The 20,797-nt window shown below is 39.9% G+C and overlaps 1 protein-coding gene across 1 annotated transcript in view; it reads left to right on the top strand.

Moving 5' to 3' along the window:
- The window catches only part of LOC127185087 (protein BEX2-like), a 144,828-nt gene that overhangs the window by 95,213 nt on the left and 28,818 nt on the right, over positions 1–20,797 (top strand). The gene's annotated exons all lie outside the window — the stretch shown is intronic.

Here is a 20,797-nt window from a genome sequence, read left to right as displayed (position 1 = left end):
GTCCAGGCTCCTACTAGCATAGTCGATTAAGCACTGCTTGCAACATTCAACAACATCTCTAGTCCAAAGTATCAAAATCTTCTGTATTCTTCCAAAAGCCAATATGGTCAGGTCTGTCACTGCAATAGCCTACTCTTAATACCATTTTCTTTATTAGTTGTTTTTCTGTTGCTGTGATAAAATTCTATGATCAAGGCAACTTATAGAAAGAAGGGGTTATTTGTGTTTATAATTCCAGAGGGATAAGAGTCCATCACCATCATATTGGGGAGACATGGTAGCAAGTGTTAGGTATGGTCCTTAGAACAACAAACTGGGAAGGCTGACATCTTCACATGCAAGTACAAAGCAAATGGCAGGGTATGGGGGAGTGGGGAGGGCAAGGCATTGACTGTGAAAGGCCACTTGTAGTACTGTACTTTCTCCAGCAAGACTGCACCTCCTAGATCTCCCCAACCAGTATCACGGACTGCGGACCAACTGTTTAAATAAACGACCCTATGGGGACACTCTCATTCAAATCACCATAGGTGGGCAATTATCATAATTACTATCACATTTCTCTTTGCAAAATTAGATTGGGGAAAATTGTAAGGTGACTTAGATGGTGGCAGCAGAAATGTTTTCTCAAACGTGGTGCGAGCAACTGCTGAGCCAGATACGTGATATGCCCCATAGCGGAAACCTAAGGTCACTGAGTTTCTGAAGCCAGGTTGCCCTTTGATCTTGTGATCATTCTGCTGGGGGGATGGCTGTTGTCACTGTTGTCAGAATAATCTTTGTGCATTAGAGGTAATGAGGTATAAACTTAGAAAATCATGGTTCGCATACTATTATAATGCAGCTAAGGTTTTTTTTTTTTTTTTTTTTTTTAATTCTGCAATGCCTTAATTAGCGTTTCCATGCGGGGGAAATGCACTGATAAGTTAGTTTGTCATAAAGCAGAAACAACCTACTATTAGCCTTAGGAAGAATCAACTACATTAGGGTATTCTGACCATCAGGGGACTCAACTCTTAAGATAGACCTGCAGTTTTCTTATTATCTCATATCTAAAACCACTCAAGGTTTCTTTACTGCTCTCATGAATGAGGGTTTGTGCCTAGTCTTGTTGTGGCTTGTTTTGCTGTGTTTGGTTGATATCACTGGGAGGTCTGTTCTTTTCTGAAGAAAAATGGAGGAGGAGTGGATCTGGGGGAGAGGGGAGGTGGGGAGTCAAGGAATCGGAGGAGTGGAGGGAGGGAAAACTGTGGTCAGGATGTACCATAGGAGAAAAGAAATGTTATATCAGGGTTAGGAACACTGTTACTTTTAAAGTTAAGATTCTAGTGTGAATGCTGGGAACAGGAGATTACAATATCTAGTCAGAATGTACACACAGGAAGAGGGAATGGATATCTACAAGGTCCCCTTCTCCCGGCTTCATTGCTCATGTCTATCTTTTAGTTAACAATAGCAGATCTTTCTTACAAAACGTTCAACAACTCAAAGATTTTGCAGCAGTGGAGTCAGTAAAGGAAATGGTGGCACACACATATACCGGAATAATAGAAGTTAGTGAACCGAGGGCACAGTAAAGATCGGCTGCAGAACACTTGCCTATTAAGCTTGAGGCGCTGTGGTTAATAGCATTTAAAAAACAAACACAGGCTTTGCATGGTGGTCCATGCTTGCAATCTCAGTAACTGGGAGACTGAGACACTCTACTCCTATCTCATCACCATGAGTTCTAGGGCAGCCTTGGCTACATGGTGAATTCCTTGTCTTCCTGGGCTACAGCATAAGATCCTGTCTCCAAAAATTGAATAAATAGTACTATACGATGTCATCTTGTATAACACAGAACTAAGTACAATTAAGACATACAATGAAAGCTTTAAAAAAATTTAAGGTGATGAAAGTAAATTTTAAAGAATACACCAGTGATGTACACAACAAAGCTGAATAAATATAAAATTAAAAGAAACTAAATCAAAACCCCAGATTCAATGAAAGAAAGTTGCCCCAATGATTCAATTTACATTTCTGGGAAATGAATCCTGTGATAACAGAAGCCCTGTGCTTGGATTTGTCTAAAGACAGGGCGTCAGGAGAGTCATGATGTTGGATACGAGAGAACTGAGAAGATTATGTCCTGGGAAACTATAACACTGGAGCTTTTTGGTTTTAGGGGAACATAGCTGGGTTTGGTTGTAACAGAGCAAATTACATGACAATATTTTTGAGACTAGTGTATTTTGTACCTGACATTTTTAGCTACTGCTTAAAAGTCCCAGGCTTAATTTCAAATAATTACTACCAAATCAATAGATGGTGATAACATTGAGAATGCATATTAAAACTTCATGTTTTTAGGAAGATCAGCTAATTGACTGTTTTTTAAAAATCTGAGATATATATGGGAGCCAGCGAGGGCTGATTCCATAACTTATCATCCCATGGACAGAGAGTAGGCAGCCTCAGAGTACTTTGGAGCAGGATAACACACAGGCACAAGAAGTCCCTCAAGAGACATCTTGGCCTTGAAATGGGAACCCACTGACTTGGCTCTAGGATCTCTAAATGTTTTTACTCCCTTGGAAAGTTGACCTCTCACCTCTTGACATCCTCACCCACAAATGCGCCCGAACACTTTCACACAGGACATTGCTCTTCCCACTGTTTTACCATAGTCCCCTTCCAAAAGTAGTCATGGATATTCTGAAATCAGTTTCTATGAGAACCAGGATGCACATTACTTTGCCATGTTTGTGCTTTTAAAGGCACCCCAAAAATCCTCTTGTTCCTAATAGAAATTGTATACTAACTGAAACTGTGACTAAAGAATAAAAACATTATGTTGAGTTTATTCCTTATAAAGAGGACTGAACAATGTAAATTAAATTTTATGTCAAGCGGAATCCTTGTAAATAGTCCTCAGAACTGGACAGACTTATCCACTCAGCAGGGCATCAGTGGGATGTTCACAAGTCCTTAAACTTCAGTGCATAGCCTTCTGTGCCTACTCCCTGTATATGCCCAGAAAACAGGATTTTTTTTTTTTTTTTTTTTTTTTGGCCAGGAAGCAGAATTTTAAGGCAAATTCTTTGAGGAACATTTGTCAAGGTGAATAAATATTACCCAGTTCTGACTGTATAATCAGATTGTATAATCGCCAAACAACCTTTCAATGGTTGGGAAAGCTGTTTGTCAAGGTCTCTGACCTTTATAAGTCAAGTGACTGCAACAAAGGTTTATCGGAGATTGGAAATGTTTACGATTTCATGAATTTGTGAACTAAAGCTTTGAAAGAAGCTGTGTTTGCAGAGACTGATTGATTAGGATTCCAGTATGGTGCAGAGTTTGGAATGCTTCAGGTCAAGAGGCTAACTGCCTTATCTAGCCCTCAGAAACACCCAACCCTTGTCCACCTCTGCGTCGGAACTAACATCCTGTGACTGACAGAGATTGTTTGGAATCTATTGACTAAGCAGACCACTAGCTTCCACCAAACTAAAAGCTAAGAATGTTATCAGATAGTGTATCGGGCCTATAGGACAGCTTCTCCCATTTTTTTGTAATGACTCCCTGATGTACGCACCAATGTATTTTCAAGCATGCCTTGATTTATGATCTTCCATGAAACTGCCTGCATTTCTTGCTCAAGATCACTCAAAATGGCTCCAGAATCAACTATTTCTTATTCCCTTTAACACACGAATAGGACATATATCATGAAAATTTCCCTGGGAAACCTCTTCAGAAACTGAGTAGAGTTCAGAAACATGTCCATATTGAAGCCAATAAACTGCAGTTAACATTATGTGCACTCCCTGGTGAGGCTTAGATAAAGGTTCATCAAGGTGTTTGTGGCCTGCCTCCTGGTTAAAGGGCTGTGGTTAATAGGGTATATTGTTTGAGAGGAGGTCAGCTCCAGGTTTGTCAATGTCTGTGTTTGATCCTATCACAGCCCTTACCGTGAGGCACTGGTGTCCTCTTTCATAGATGTGTGCGGCTGCAAAGACCCTACCTTCTCCTAAGCACAGAACTGGATGGGAATTCTGATGCTTATTTGGCTCCTGCCAGGGTTTGGGAGATTGACTGCCAGCTTAAGTGGCAACCCTGGTGGCAGGGTTGTAGCAAATGTGTGCAGACATATCCTACTGCCTGGGTTGATCTCTGTTCTTGTGTTCATCTCCTTAAATTTTCAGCAGGGAGCCAGGCTTGAGGCCACTTTTGCTTGTGCTAGAGGGGGCTTATGTCAGGTCTGGCTGGAGGCAGAAACTGTCTGGAGTCAATGTTTCTTCTACACTCAATGAAAAATTAAATTTGTGGAGGATGTTAGGCTGCTTGCACTTGGAAAAGAGTGCTCACCTCTGAGGACAGAGAAGGAAATGTCTAGACAGAAAGAAAGGAAGCTGTCTCCCTGTGGCTTTAGGGATAAAGATCTGAGACGTGCTACATTTCAGTGCCAGAGGGAGGCTCCTCCACGGCCAGCCAAGCCTGGGTGTCTAACCAACAGGCAGCCTCCCTGTGAAAAGATCAATGAAGCCAACTTTAGCAAGGGTCTTACTATGGACAGCATCAACTCAACCTTAAGCAATAAAGACATATGACTGATGGTGGAAGGGGCCCCCAGGATATAGCATAAATTCCTACAGGGACTACTTTGGCAAAGAGTACCATCGAACATTTTAAATATTTCCTATCCAGTTATAATCTCTTTCGTGGTATGTATCCCAATCAATGACAAGGTGAGGGCTCCTGCTTTTCAGATATGTAACATAATGTGTTTTTTTATGTTATTAAACAACAATAAAGGGTAGCTTTTGCCTCTCAGTTTAATAATGATTTATATTAGTTCTAGTATGAATAAAATTAGATACGTTTATAGAGTGATGCAAAATATAATTATTTAATAATTATCTAATTATTTTCAATGTTATATTCATAAGTATGTTATAGTATTCCTGTGTTTAAGGAATACAGAGAACTAATAAAGAAATAGAAATATATCAGCTTCTATATAAGTAGGATTTATGGAAACTACTCTTTGTAATGTAAGCTATGGTAAGGGAATTAACTGTTCACCATTATAGTGCTACTCATACACTGAAAGACCTAGGCCATATATAGGTTAAAAATTGTTATAAATTCAATATATTTGCTACATGAAAAATATATTTACGTGTAAACCAGGCACAAAGGTGAAGTTTTCATATTTGCTAATTTAAGTCTCCAACTATTCAGAAGTATAAAACATGTAAAAATGTTCCTCTCACATAAACATTTTCAAGCATAGAAACAGGATGAAAGTTATGAAGTAACTCATAGTATACCCTGGGATCCTACAGGTGCCCTCTTACCTACTCAGGATTCTAAAATCTCTGCCGTGTTCAAGATGCAGTTCAGAATTCCGCCACGAGGTGGCTCAAATGTATCTCAATCACGGTCTAACAGCGCCTCCATAACCAAGCTTCAAGGTCTATAAAGAGGAAAACAGACACATTTATAGTGTTGTGTTTTTTAAAGAGGACATTTGAAAAAGATGACTGTAAAATAATACTATTCTGGGGCATGCGTAGGATGAATACCAGGTAGCAGTGGCAGGGCAGTAGCGGGTGTCTGAGGATGGGAGCTCTGCAGCAGAACATCCCCAAACTGACCTAAAGCTTGTGCAGCAGCTACAGAGTGGAACTAGCATAAGCAGAGGAACGACAGAAGGGAAACAGTTTTACACCATCATAACACAGTTCATCATCTCCTAGTGTGTGTGGTTGTGCACACTGCTTGTTTTCCTTCATAGCAATTGATTGCCATTCTCCCAGGCTATGGTTCTCAGTGTCCTTATAGGACACTAATCCTCAGCATCCCATTCCTCAAATCTGAAAACTCATTCTGACCCTCAGTTATTCATCTGCAGCATGGGGATGAGCCACAGAACCTCCCTTATAAAGGCCTTATGAGTAGATGAGTTGAAAATCGCTTGATACATAAGGATTTGTGACCAGGTTTTGAGCTAAGCATGCAGACTGACTCATGCCTGTAGTGCTTGCTGCCAAGGGGACTAAACCAGGAGGATCACAATTTTGAGGCCAGCCTGGGCAACAGGGAAACCCTGACTCATCATTTAAAAAACCACTTGTTATTTTTATATATTGTATTTATTTTTATTGTATGTGTGTTGGTGTTCTGCCTACATTTATGTCTGAATGCAGACATATGAGGATGTTGGATCCCCTGGAACAGGAGTAACAGACAGTTGTAAGCTGCCATGTGGGTGCTGGACATTGAAACCAGGTCTTCTGGAAGAGCAGCCAGTGCTTTCAACCACTGAGCCATCTCTCCAACCCCCTCAGATACTTTTTTTTTAAAGGACCTGGGTGTGTAGGTTTGTACTTACAATCCTGGCACTCACTCAGGAGACTGGAGTGTGATAGTTTCTGCAAGTTTAAATGCAGCCTGGGCTACAGAGTGCCTGAAAGCCCATCCTGGGCTATCTTATGAGACCTTTTGTTGACAACCCAAGGGCCAGGGTTATAGATCGCTGTACAGTACCTCCAGAGCCTGAGCAAGGTCTAGGTTCCATCTCCAAACCTCCAGGTCTAGGGCTGGAGTTTAATGGTAGAGAGCGAAAAGAGGAGTTAATACTTTTCAGGGAGTAGAGGAAGGGAGGAGGAGGCAGAGGAGAAGGAGGAGGAAGACGGAGAAACAGAAAGGGACGCTCAAATATAAACAGTGTATAATTGAAAGTAATCTATTTTAGGTATATTTAGTGACTATTAATTCCATATACTTCCCCATTTCATCTTCTCTGGGAACATATTGGCTTGGGTAGTGAAAAGAGTAAGAGTTAAAAAAGGAAATAAATAAAGGAAAAAAACCCTTCTCACTACCATTCCCATCAGAAACCCACTCAGTGACAGAAGAGGACTTTGAACACAATGGAATGTGGTACAAAGAAGCTGCTCTCCTAATGTATGCACAGGCAGGCCTGGGTGGGCACCTTAGGGAAATCCTAGCAGAAGGGCAGAAGCATCTGTAGGACGGACCATGCATTTAGCAGTCAGAGCATGTCTTCACTTTCTGGATTGCAGTAAAGGCCACAGATAAAAGGAGTTTCCTGGAATGCTTCTCCCTACATTCTTCCATAAAGTCCATTGAATACACAGTAGGCTTTTCTGTTTATTTACATAGTTAACCCAGTAATGAAATCACATGAGAAAATATGAGGAGAGGCTGGGTGGAAGCAGCCAGCGTCCAGCTCCATAGCTCCCAGAGTGGAGAGAAGCTTACCCAGCAGGCTTCAGGGTAAAGCTGACTCATGTCCTCCTTCTGAATAGCATTCCAAGATCCATCAAAACAGGAATTAAAGCACTTCTGTGAGACTTCCATTGTGTATCTCAAGTAGCTGGAGAAAGGAAAATGCCAACACTGTATAGCAGAACCAGACCACATTCTGCACGGGCGTTATTGCCCAAATAAGCATGGGTTTGCATGGCAGTTGGACACAGTGAACAAGTAACTTCTGTCAACCACTCTTCTGTTTGTAAGGGTGGTCAAGGTTCTAGACACATTGGGCAGGCTTAGATGCATATGAGGAAAATGAAAGACAGACTTAGGCCTGGAGAAATGGAAGATGTTTTATGTTCAGGACACTCTGACATTGTTTAAGGCTATTTGAATTTTAACACATCACAGGCTGGGTATGGGGGGTATAATTTTTCTAGCATACAAATATCAACCAAATGGTTGCATTACAGGGGAAGGATACATGTAATTTATCAAGTAAATAAAAAGGAAAATTCAAAATAAAATGAACAATAGTTTGGAAAATAGATTCTATAGATTCTGTTAGTAGTCCAAACAGTGCAAAAATCTGAAAGATATAAGAAGGCAGGTGAGTAAGTGAATAAAACAAATTGTGATGTTACCATGTACTGAATACTATACTGCAATAAAAAGAGTGATCCAGGTTGGAGGTAAAGCGTAGTGACCTAGCATGTGCCTAAAAAGCTAAAAGGCCTGTGTTTAATTTTTATCACAAAATTAAATTGAATTAATAAATAAGGAAATATCATTGTTATATACAGTAGATAGATAAATATAAACATATGGTAAATGAAAGAGAACAGTTTTAAATAACCAAATCTAACTAAAAAAATTTTCATGAGTTAATACGTTTCTAGTATGTGAGTAATGTAGCAACAGAAGTCTGCATTTCTGTAGATACAGGCCATTAGGAAGGTCAGAGGGGCTAGGACCTGGAGAACAGGAAAGCTTATTTACTGGGAATTAATGATGATAGTGTGGAGATCTATCTAGTTTTAGAGGGCAGAGTTTGCTCCTATAGCAGACCAGTATGGATGGCTTTACCAATTTTGAACCTGCCTAATTTTGGTATCTGACATTTTGACAACTTTAGCTAATTCTTGATAAATCTCTAGCGTCATGAAAATATTTACAAAATGATTTTTCCCCCAAAATAGGAGGCTGGTGAGGTGGCTCATCCCGTAAAGGTACTTGCTCTCAAGCCTAACTACCTGAGACCAATTCTAGCTATTTACCTCACATAAACAAATATGATAAAAATATCAAGCCAGATTTGGTGGCACACGTCTGAAATCCCAGCACACTGGGAGGCAGAGGCAGGCAGAGCTCTGTGAGTGTGAGGCTAGCCTAGTCTACAAAGTAAGTTCAGGACAACCAAGGCTACACAGAGAAACCTTGTCTTGAAAAACAAAACAACAAAAAAATCAAAAGATGGTACTATGGAATGATGCATGTTAAAATCTCAAATATGCAAACAATGACATAGCTCAATAACTATCTGGGATGTACAAGAGGATCAATCCTTGTTTATTATTCAAGTAGGTGTCCTGCACCCTGTGAGTGAGCATCATAGCAGGGGGAAGCTGGGCTGAGAAAAGAACTATTTCCTGTCCATCTTCCTGTATACCACCTGCCTGGAAATGGAAAGTGGGCCCAGGACAACACATTTTCTGAGAGCCTAGAGGGCCCCATCTCTTTCAGAAGACAATATCTGACCAAGTCCCAAAGTGGAAGTCAGTTGACTTGGTTCTGAAATTCTTGAGTCTCTCAACTATTTAGGAAGGTTCAGCCACCACCGCGGGGCACCCATACCTTCAGCTGAGCCGAAACATCTGCTTTTCTCACCACATTACATAGGTCTTCATCAAAACATCATGTTGGTCGCTATAGTGGCAGCAGGTTTCTATGACAACTGTGACTCACAGGATGTTCTAGAAACTGTAAAAGTCTCTCTGTAGCCCTCTCTTCCGTGCCTCTGCATTTCTCAAAACAAAAATAAAAACAAGACAAAGCAAAGCACTGTCTCCATTCAGTCCACCAGAAAAAAAAGCAAATTTATTAGAGATATTGAGATGGAAAGCAGATAATTAGCTGAAGAAGTCTGCCAGGTTAACAAAGCATTTTCCTGTAAGTGGGACTCTTCTCACCCGATCACTTTGGTCTGCATTAAATGTTCTGGTTGTCATGGTTTCCTTGATTCAGTCGTTACTGTGGTAACCGTGATGCATAGGCTTATTCTCACACAAGTCTCCCCTTCTCCCTTTCATGCCCCTTGTCCCCCTTTTGAAAGCAAAATAAAATGTCTTCATTCTGTTGGCAACCACGTGAGAAGCATAATCAGAGCGTCTAGAAGGAGAAGCAGGCAGCCGACAGGATGCTCTGTGAGGCTGAGTGCTCCTTTCATGAGGACTTTTTTGGCTTCCTATAAAAGTGACCTTAGCAAGTATTATCCATACATTTTCACTCAGGAATATCTCCTGGGCATCTTAGAGGTGAAGTAGCCCTTGAAGGCAGGGGATGTGCATATAAAACGTACAGTGTGTGTTTGAACACTAAGAGACTGCTTATAATCTCTGGACTACATGAACTAGAAATATTTTTTAAATGTCATTAATAAAATAGGATTATTTCAAGAAGACTTGGAAAGTTGTACTTATTTCACATGCAGAAATGTAATTATTCAACTGAGCCATATTGGGTTATCCTAGGAGATTTCTCTATTGCCGTTTTCTTCCCTTTAGCAATACATACACTCTTAAATTGCTATCCAGTGAGTCTGTGATAGGTATTTTCAAAACACTGCACATAATCTGGAGTTGTAAAAGCCAAATGTTACATCCATAAGAAGGAATTGTGAGAGGAAGCAAATGCAATCATGAGAGATCAGAACATCACTGGTTTCCATTACTTCTAATGGGTAGAGAAATAGATACTTTCAAATAGCATTGTTAACAACATACACTAGTATTAATATTTTGAATGTATTGTGCCAGTGTATAGCTATGTGTTTCATGGTTTTGAAAGAATAAAGAAATTATTATAAATATATTTATGTATGTATGAGAAATTGTACTAAACTTCAGTTTACAAATTTAAAATAGACAATCATTATTATTTAATTTATTTTTATGTATATGTGTTTTGTTTGCATCTACATTTGCATACCATGTGTGTACCTGGTATCCTTGGAGGTTAGAAGAGCATGTTCTTCTAACCTTGGAACTTGAGCAATGGACAGTTGTTAACTGCTATGTGGGTGCTAAGAACCAAGTCTGGGTGTTCTGAAAGAACAGTAAGTGCTTTTAACCATTGAGCCATCACTCCAGCTCCAGGAACTAAATTCATATCGTTATAATGCAGGGAAAATGAACTTAGAAGCAACTGTATGATGGAAGAACTACTTAATGTAAAATTTTAAATCATAGAAATATTTAAGATGTATTTATATGTGAGTGCGGCCACAATAAAAGAAAAAGCATGCTACAAAGAACACACCTGGCTTGAATGCACGAATAAAAAAAAAAGATAATTTTGTTTCTGTCATACAGAGTTTAGAATTCAGCATGGTGTTATATGGCAGTTCCTGTCTGCTATCCCTCAGTGCTCTGTACACTGAAAATACTTGGATTATACTCACAGGCTTCTAGAAAGTTCTATAGGGTAGATTGGTCACAGCATCTTCTCTCCTCTTCCATTTTAGAAGTGTCCAAGCTTTGGTTCTGTGTTTTGTCCTGAGGGGCTGTCAGTGCATCACCAATATCTACAAAGAAAATTATACAACAAGCCAAAAAATATAGTCCAAAATAGAATTATATGGAAGGATTCTGATTCTTTTGGAAGACCTGATAAATATTAAAGAACACCAAAAAAGCATATACTATGCAAAGCAAGGTAGTTCCTGTGTGCTGTTGCAGTCATCAACAGGTATATGGTAACCCAAGGGTGTAAGTGAGTAACTGGCTATGAATAGGGTGCGGTTGGTGGGTCTGGAAGGCTATACCATGGCATTCTGGAAGAAGGTATAGGAGAAGGTCTGAGAAGTCTGTTCAGGATGGAGATAATGGAGGCTTAATGTTTTGCTCTCTGTGAGGGATCTCTTTTCAAGTGTGGCCACCTCACTCTATACTGAGGGCAGAAAAGATAGTTCAGTGAATTCTACGTAGAACTGGGACCAACAGTGAATGGAACTACTTTAACATATAGGAAGTATAACTAAATAACTGCAATAATATTAAACAAATTGCTCTTGCACACTTGTTACTTATTGCAAAGTGCATTCTTTTGCATTAAAAAAGGAGGAGGAAGTGGAGGAAGAGGAGGAGGAAGAGAAGGAAGAAGGGACCTGGGAAGATTTCTCACCAGTAAAGCATTTATTGGACAAGCATAAGGACCTGAACACGGATCCATAAAAGTTGTGGAAAAGCTGGGCATGTCAACAATGTGCACCTATCATCCTGGTGCTGATGAGTAGCCAGGTGCATCCTTGATGATCCATGGCAGGCCAGTCTAGCCAAATCAGTGAGCTCCAATTTCAGTGATAGGCCATATCTCAAAATACATAGTGGAGAGTAATAGAATAAGTAGAATCAACATCAACCTTTGGTTTTCACATACACACAGGTCCAACACAACATGCACGAACACGTACATACACATACCACACACACAACCAGAGACTGATACAGAAAGACATCAGATGTCAAACTCTGATTTCTTTATGCACCTGCACACACATGTCTACACATACACAGTCTAATAGCCATGCAAAAATAGGAGAGAGAAAAAGATGCTAGGAATGCTAGTGACGCCTGCAATTCCAGCCTCTGGAGGTTGAGACATGAACATATCAACTTCAAAGCCAACCCAGGCTATAGTAAGACCCTGTTGCAACCCAAAACAAAAGAAAATGAAAAGGAATTATCAAGAACAATGGAGATGCCTATCATCTGGGGGTCCAGAGGATTGTTTGCAACTTTGAGTGTCTCAGACCAGAGCAAAGCTCCAAATTCCAGAGTTTTCTAGAACTGCTGAATTAACGGGAGGAATCCTATTGAAATTATCATGGGAACGTCTGAAACAGAGATTGCTTCCTCCTTCCCACCTGAAATGAGATGAAAGTGCACCTGGAAGTGTTCAGGGTCCCCTAGGGGGTTAAGAGATGGATTCTGTCCAACCCAGCAGGACATCTGGATGATTGCTCATCTGTGTAAAAAGGACAGGACAGGCTTTTCTTACAGAGATGGCTTGAGGGTAACTGAATAATCATGCCCAATGTGTATGGCATAAAGTGGGACATTTGTTAATGACTTTTAACTGTTGGGACACATCAGCAAGGAAAGTCTGGCTGAGCTTTAGATCTAAGGCAGGCACCGTGAAAATCAGTCCTCTGTTCCTTGCCTACTGGGAACACAGGGATCTACAGCAATGAAACAATGTCTCTCTGGCACCCTTTGTGTTTACAACTTGAGAATCAGGAAGTGCGTTCCGTTCTTGGGCCCTTCATGTTAGGAGGTGTTTCACATCATGCCTTCAAGCAAACCCAAATCAGGTCCCCACCTGGGAAGGCAGACCCATCTATGTATGCTTTGATCTGGGGAGCTCACTGGTGCCGGGTGTGCCTAGTGGCTGCCCCTGCACTGTTTGGCATGCCAGTTAATATCTGCGTAGGAAAATGCTCGACCTGTCTATCACCTTAGTCCTTAGATCTGTCCAGACAAATCATGCCACATGAGAATTTCACCTCTGTCCTGCCTGGGCAGGGACAAAAATTCAAGACAAACAGGCATTTCACTGACACATAAAAGTCTAAGTTTTTCCCCTCATTTGTCTGCAATTAAATATTATTTAACACAATACTGACACGGTTCTGTTAGAGGTGTTCCGTTAATCCCCTAGCAAATACAAGAGAAGAAAGGGTAAATATGTGGACTTTCATTTGGCTCAGGCCTCTTGCCTGCAGCAGACATTCTTCCCCCAAGGTTACACATTTTCTTTTTATCATGAGGTACAGGCAGTTGTTTATATAGATGTCAGCATACTGAATATTATCTTAATGGTGTTCTAACATATACTCAATTGTACAGACCATTTCTCTCCCTTAACAATAAGTCTTTGACAATTCCTCGGGCCCTGGAGCACAGTGTCCTGGGCCTAAATTCAAGCTGTCCTACTCCCTAACTCTGCAGCCTTGAGCACTGTCCTTATCCTCACTGTCCCTCAGTGTTTCATTTATAGTGCACAATGAGGGTTTGCAACATTGTCCATCCTGAAAGTGTGCTCTGAGCACGGAATGACTCAACACTTTTGAAGGATAAGGCATTGAGAATGTGCCTAAAGGAGACCGTGTGCTTCATGTAATGACATGTGTAGAGAGTATGTCCAATTATGTAGACAAATAACTCTGAGCTATAGAGAAGGAGTTGAGTCATCAAGAGATACAGAGTAATTTCAATTTACAAATTTTTTTCAAATATTATTTGAGGATTTGCATTTTGGAGTATATTTTTAAAACTCTGAGATTGTAATAATTTATGTTAACACATCCAAAACATTATATGAAACTACACATTTCTCCACTTACCTGTGATAGTTTGCACAGTTGCTAATGTGAAAAACATATTGTATCATTTTTATTATTAAATATCTTTCTGTAGCTAAGTATGTTGACAAAACCAAGTGACTGTAAGTACCACCCCTATCTGAACTTCATGGTGAGTTTCAGGCTAACACAATTACACAAAAAGACTCTATATCTCAAAAACAACAAACAAGAGACCCCTCTCAAAATGAGACAAAACCCCAAACTCAAATCTCTGTCTGTTGCTTTTTATAATTCACCCCGTAGCTATGAAAAATCAATTTCACAACCTCTTGTTACTTAGTGTCATGATATTACCATTGGCTATATTGTAGTGTATGAACCATTTCCAGATTCTGTATATAGTTATAAGGCACAGATCACAATAGAGCTCATGTGACTGTAAGACAAGACGAGTATATAGTCTTCCAGATCATAAAACTGGAAAAGTTATAGTATAATGTTAACAAAACATAATTTGTTTAAGTGTGTGTGTGTGTGTGTGTGTATAGGTACCGTCTTTGGAAACATGGTCTTGTTTTCCATTTTGTCTTCTTCCTAAAGTTAAGCCCTTAAGGGAAAGGAAGGAATTCTAAAAATGGAAATCTTTATCATCAGAGCCATGTATGTCCTGAAGATAACCTTGTTATAGGGAAGTTGTTGGTATGGAATACTGCCATAATGAAATGCACAAGGTTTACATCCCCAAGTGGAGTCTGTTCTGCAGAGTAGTGAAGACAGTAAGACTTCCGAGCTCATGTTACAAAAGGAAGACTCTGCACTCACACTTGGACCACTGCCACAGTCAAAAAAGTATACAAATAAACAGAAATATGTGGAATTTTGCACACAAGTGAGATTTGAGGTCACATGTAGGATGTGAAAGGAAGACAGTTGCTTAAAGGAGTACAGAATATAGACTTTATAGAACTTGGAGGTAGCGATCATTTTATACCTACATTCATATTTATTTGAAACATGTGCAATGAGAAATCTTTTTTAATAAAAAATTCTGGTATAACAAGAAAAAGAAAACAGTATCACATTTCTAACAGGTTCACTGTGAAATATTTTATAAACAATAAAATTCACACTTGTAAAGAACACATTTGATGATTTTTAATAGCTAGATAGAATTGTACAACTCTTCAATGAAGTTTTAAATATTTAGGCCATTCCCTAATTTCTATATTTGTTGAAAACAGTCCTATACTCAAACCTGGCCTTGAACAGCTACTGATTTGCCTTTGATCTCTATGATTTGTTTGTTCTCAACATTTCATATAAATAAAAAATTGAGCTATTTCTATGTTGTGACAAGTAATGCTATTACTTCCCTTTTATCTACAATTTTTAGGTTCTGGGGACTCATTTCAGATCCCCATACATGCTAGACAAGTGGTCTTCTTCTGCATGATACTCTAGCCTTTATGTACAATATTTTTAATGGACAAATACTATTTACATTTCCTCTGACTACAAACCTAGAAATGTAGTTGCTGAATCATGTGGCAATTCAAAGTTTGGAATTTCATAATTTCAGATGACTTCATTCTGTATCTGGAAATCATTTGAGGAAAAGAAACAGAATAAACATAGATTATAGAGGTTAGTGAATTGTCGTTAAAATTTTCCATTGCAATGCTAGAACCTTATTCTCAAAATTGCCTTCAATGAAGGCAAAGTGTGATAAACACACCTGGAAAATGTTGTGTCAATTGGAAAGTACACATATGTAAAACTCTTCATGATGCCTCAAGATTATACTGAACTCATGATCCTGCTGCCTCAAGCTTCTGAGTGTCATTGTTACAGGCATGTGTCACGACACTCAGGGAATGTCGTGTTTTTAATGTAACATCATCAATTGGAGGTGGCAACTTCACTGTGGGTTGAAGATGCATCTGCTTTACTCTACACATGGGTCTCTGTACTAAAAACCTAAAAGGTAGTTTATCTGTGGCTTGGGGGTGTGGTTTCTGGGACTTAGGTATAGGGAGCCATCATCAAAATGATAGCTTATAGGAAAGTCCTGAGACTAGGGGGCTTGCATATAAGAAATAAAGAAAAAGTGTGGCCCTGAATCAAGTGAGCTATTTAAGAACTATAATGACCAGTAATAAAGATGATACATTTCATCTTCTTGGAGCCATCTAGGATTCCAGTTATAGAATGAAAGAGCCTGTGTGCCTTGGAAACTGGTTCATGACACTGTGAGGAGGAAAAGTATTGTTGTTGTCTTTATATGGTGATGTTGAGGGTGGTCATGGGGAGGACTGAATCCTTTGAAGGACACAGAAAATCGGGGCTCCTTTCAAGACTTCACTGAGACAAAACCTCCTGCTCTAACTTAGAAGGGGATAGGAGATACAGTTAGGTGGGTAGCAAGTGGCTCTTAAATCTCACTAGTAAATAAAGACCTGGACTATTAATCATCTAGGTAAGATCCTGACATAGGGTCTATGTTTCTACATGCCTCTATAAAGTAGAACCAGAAGCCAGGCCTGTGGAATCACAACACAGTGCTAGCTTTATTAATTACTACTGGAGAAAGACAAGCCTGATTCTCAGCATCTTGGAGACACAGTATTATGATTCATGACAAAGATTTGGATTAAAACCACCACTCCCTTACAGGCTGGCACTGAAGATGGAATACCACTGTACATGTGTTGAATACAAGTTCTATTCAAATGTAACCCCTTTCTGTGAATGAGACTTTGAAGTGTTTGGAAAGTGGGGTGATCAAAAAAGGGTGCACTTCACCAAGAACAGAAATTGTTGGACATACTGGGTTAGGAGCATTAAGTGAGGGGCTTTGGTAGGAAGAGGATGTGGGCTGCTTTTGAGGCTGTTTTGGAGGTAATGCTTTGTTCACTTTTCTAATAGCATTGACATTACCTGGGGCCACTTTTCTTTCCAGGGTCTATATTTGACTGCGAGCCTCTGTTGCTATGCAACAGCCTGCCTCTGAGCTCAGAGAAAGGCACAAGGAAACTGGTCTGGGCAGGTTTGTCTAGAGCATCCTGGAGACCAGATACCAGAGAGGGGGTAGGGAAAATGAGTGAGTAGCATTGACAAGGATGCAATCTTGGTGTGTTAATAGGATTCTTTCTAGAAGGGAGCATTTCTGCAATGTGGCCATATTCATTAACATTATGAGGAACAGAGCAGGGAAGCAGATGGTCAATGGATAAAATATATGATGCCAATAGCAACAGGAGCTAATGTTTATGCTTTTAATACACATAGGAACTTTGGAAGCAGGATTGGCTGTATATGCTCTAATTATTTTGTGAATTGATCTAAGGACTACTGTGAGTTCTAAATTTAAAAACTAGGAATTTTAATTTTCAGTAAGAGAGAACAATGGAAAAATTATAAATGACCTTTTGTTGGTCACATCCAGAGGGTCTCATTTGGACACTCTGTAGGAGTGACAGGAAAGAGATAAGAACTCTGGAATCAGTGATGGATCTCTGGATTTTCCACCCAGGAGAAGCAATCCTATTCCCATCCCCCTTTACATTTCTAAGCCACAAGCCTGAGTTCTGACTAGGAGATAGAAAACCACACCTGTGGATGTGTGTCTACAGAGAGAATTGAAATTCAAGAACACAGAACACACTTTTGTATGTTTAGCCATAGAGGCATACACAGGTATGTACATACAAGTATACACATGCACTTACCATGTCAAAGGCAAATCTTTTAGCCTCTTGGAAGCTACATTGTGGAATCTGTCCGTTAGTTAATCTTCAACTTCCTATCTACTCTAGCATTTCTTCATATCATTTACAGCAGGGGATGGTAGAAGGCAGTAATAGCTGCAATTCCAGGTGAATGTTCTCCTTCTACTAGTGCCAATTACCATTATCACATGGAGACTTCAAGATGATGATAGAGTGACTGTATTATGCACAGAGAAAAACAAGGTCATATTATAACAAATGACAGGAGCACAATGATAGGGTCACTGCATATTATATATTATAAGAACACATTTGTACTTGTTCTATAGGAAGGGATCCACAGACACATGCTGAAATGGTTTGTTTACTTTGAGTTATCCATCAACCTGGATATCATCCAAACAGCTGACCCAGGAGGAATGCTCAGGCCTTCTGTCCTCCCACCCCACCCCACCCCACCCCAGCTCTCCCTAGCTCTGTGAAACCCCCACTCCCATCTGCTCACTCTTACCCCCATCACGGAGATGTGTGAATGAGAAACACACCAACACCATAAATCTCAAGATAAGACTGACCTCCTGACCAGAGGGACAAGTCTAAGCTTTGGAATAATTTCACTTCTCTGTACAGTTTGCTAGATGAAGATGGAGGACAGATCTTTAGGCTGCTTCTCAGATTACTGGCTTTCTGAATACAACCCAAATTAAGAATTTAATTCCACTTAGAGGACAGCTATGCTAAGCTGCAAGCATAGCTGAATATCATTAGTACTGTCAGGGGTTGGCTCTCTCCCATGGGGTGGGTCTCAGGTTGGGCCAGGCATTGGCTGAATATTCTCTCAGTATCTATCTTTATCTCTTCAAATCTTGTAGGCAGGGTGAATTTTGGGTTAAAGATCTTGTAGGTGGGTTGGTGTTCCCCTACTTCCACTAGGAGCCCTGTCTATTTAGAGGGTGGCCTCTTCAGTTTCCATGACCCCTGCTACTAGGAGTCTCACCTAGACTCACCCCATATCCTCCCAAAAGCCTCCCCTGCCCATATGTTTCCAGCTTGTCACAGAGATACCCCTGCCTACAGCTTCTCTTCTCTCTGTAGGCCTTCTGTCTTCTTACCCCACATTCTCCCTAGGTCTGATATTGACCCTCACTTCTCTCTGAGCTTCCTCTCTTACCCTGTTCTCTCTCTAGTGTAGCTGTCCTCTGAATGGCTCCACCCAGCAGCAGATGGAAACAGATGTAGAGACCCACGGATAAACATTTAGTAGATCACAAGTAGTCTTGTGGAAGAGTTGAGGGAAGGATAGAAGGACTTACAGGGGACAGGAGCTCCACAAGAAGACCAATAGAGCAAACTAACCAGGGCCCAGGGTGGCCTGTGGAGACTGAAGTTCCAACCAAGAACCATGCATGGACTGGTCCTAGCCCCCCAACCCAGATGTAATTGATGGGCAGCTCAGTCCTTATGGGTCCCCTGGTAAGGGGAGTGATATGATTCGGTTGCCTGCTTTTCAATCACGTTCTCCTGGTGGAGCTACTCAACAGGCCACAGGGGAAGAGGATGAACTCAGTCCTAATGTGACTTGATGTGCTGGGATGGGTGGGGCTCCCTTTCTTTGAGGAGTAGGGGAGGGAGGAATAGGGGAAACATGGAAGAAGGGGGAGACCAAGAGGAGAGGAGGAAGGGGGCTATGACTGGGATGTAAAGTGAATAATTAATAAAATAAAATAAAAATTAAAGAGGATTTAATTCCCATCTATGCAGTGGTAGTGCACACTTTTAATCTCAGCACACAGGAGGCAAGGGCAGGCAAATCTCTGAGTCAAGGCCAGCCTGGTCTACAGAGTGAGTACCAGGTCATCCAAGGCTACACAGAGAAACATTGTCTCAAAAAAAAACTTAAAAAAAAAAAAAAAAAGAATTTCATTCCTAGATTTTGCCCATATCATGAGCAGCAGGACCTCTTACACTTTACATATCTGTAAAGTAAAATTATTTTGTATCACTTCCCTTGTTGACCCTCATCTGAAATAAGGCCTCAGTGAGCAAATTGGTACATATTATTAAAACAGATTAATCTTTGGATGGAAACTTAACTTGTATTTTTATATTTACAAATTTATATCCACATACATATTCAAAATTATAATCACATTATGTATACTTATATTTAGGTTGCCTTCTTGTTTAATATGGTTTTTATCTAAATTATTATTTATACCTTATTACATTTGTGAGTTTAAAATACTAAGATTTCTTTTTGGTGTGTGCATAGTTTTAAGTGAATTTTCCTTTGTCTATCTCTTCATTAACAAATGTTACAGATGTGAAACATGTCATCTTAATATACTAACTGTAATTTCCAAACAACACAAGCAAAATGTTCACACTGCTATTGACTTTGCATTTGCTATGCATTGGAAACTTTTTCCTTGTGTGTCTCATCATGTAGTCCATGCTGTGCTAGATCTTGCAGTCTCCTTCCCTTAGCCTCCTGTGTGTGGTAATTTCAGACAATGGATGCACACCCAGTTGAGAATGTGTTTTTAGGCTGCTGTAATAGTTTTATTTAAATGTATAGTTCATCGTAATGGGAATTGGGTAATATTCCACGGAAGAACCCAGGAGACTAGAACAATATGACTTGTGGAGGCTTCGGGGCCCTGTCAGGCAAGCTATAAAATAATTTTGGATTTAATTACTTGGGAAAAGTTTTGGGGGCATTCCCTTGTATGGTATAGCTACTGGATTGAAGAGATAAAAATATAACCTAGATCTTATTTATATTGATTCCATAAAATTATTTATAAGTTTACCTTAAGAAAGCAGTAACTGTTTTATATGGGTCCTGCTCATTGCCTCAGAAATCAATATACTCATGTAGTACCTATGTACTGGCTTTTCTTCCCCAAAAGTAGGGTTTTTATCTTGATACCTGGTGAAATTCCAAGTATGTGTTTATATATCTTTTATTGTTTCTAAAATTCATAAGAGTTTACCTTGAAATCATAATGATCATATAAATATTGCTTGTTAACTTGAAATGTTGCAAAAAGTCAAATCTATAACAAGTAATGCAGTAGCTGTAATCATGGATTAAGGCATAATTATTTTAACTACCAGAGAACCCTTCTGTCTACTCTCTCTGACTGAACTGTGGGTTACAGAGCACCAGCGTCAGTGTCTGCTGTTCCCAGGGGGTGGGGGGAGAGCCCAGAGT

This window comes from Acomys russatus, chromosome X, assembly GCF_903995435.1.
Source record: "Acomys russatus chromosome X, mAcoRus1.1, whole genome shotgun sequence".
Lineage (NCBI taxonomy): Eukaryota > Metazoa > Chordata > Mammalia > Rodentia > Muridae > Acomys > Acomys russatus.
The sequence above is the reverse complement of the archived record's forward strand: the minus strand, read 5'-3'. Positions and strand labels throughout refer to the sequence as shown.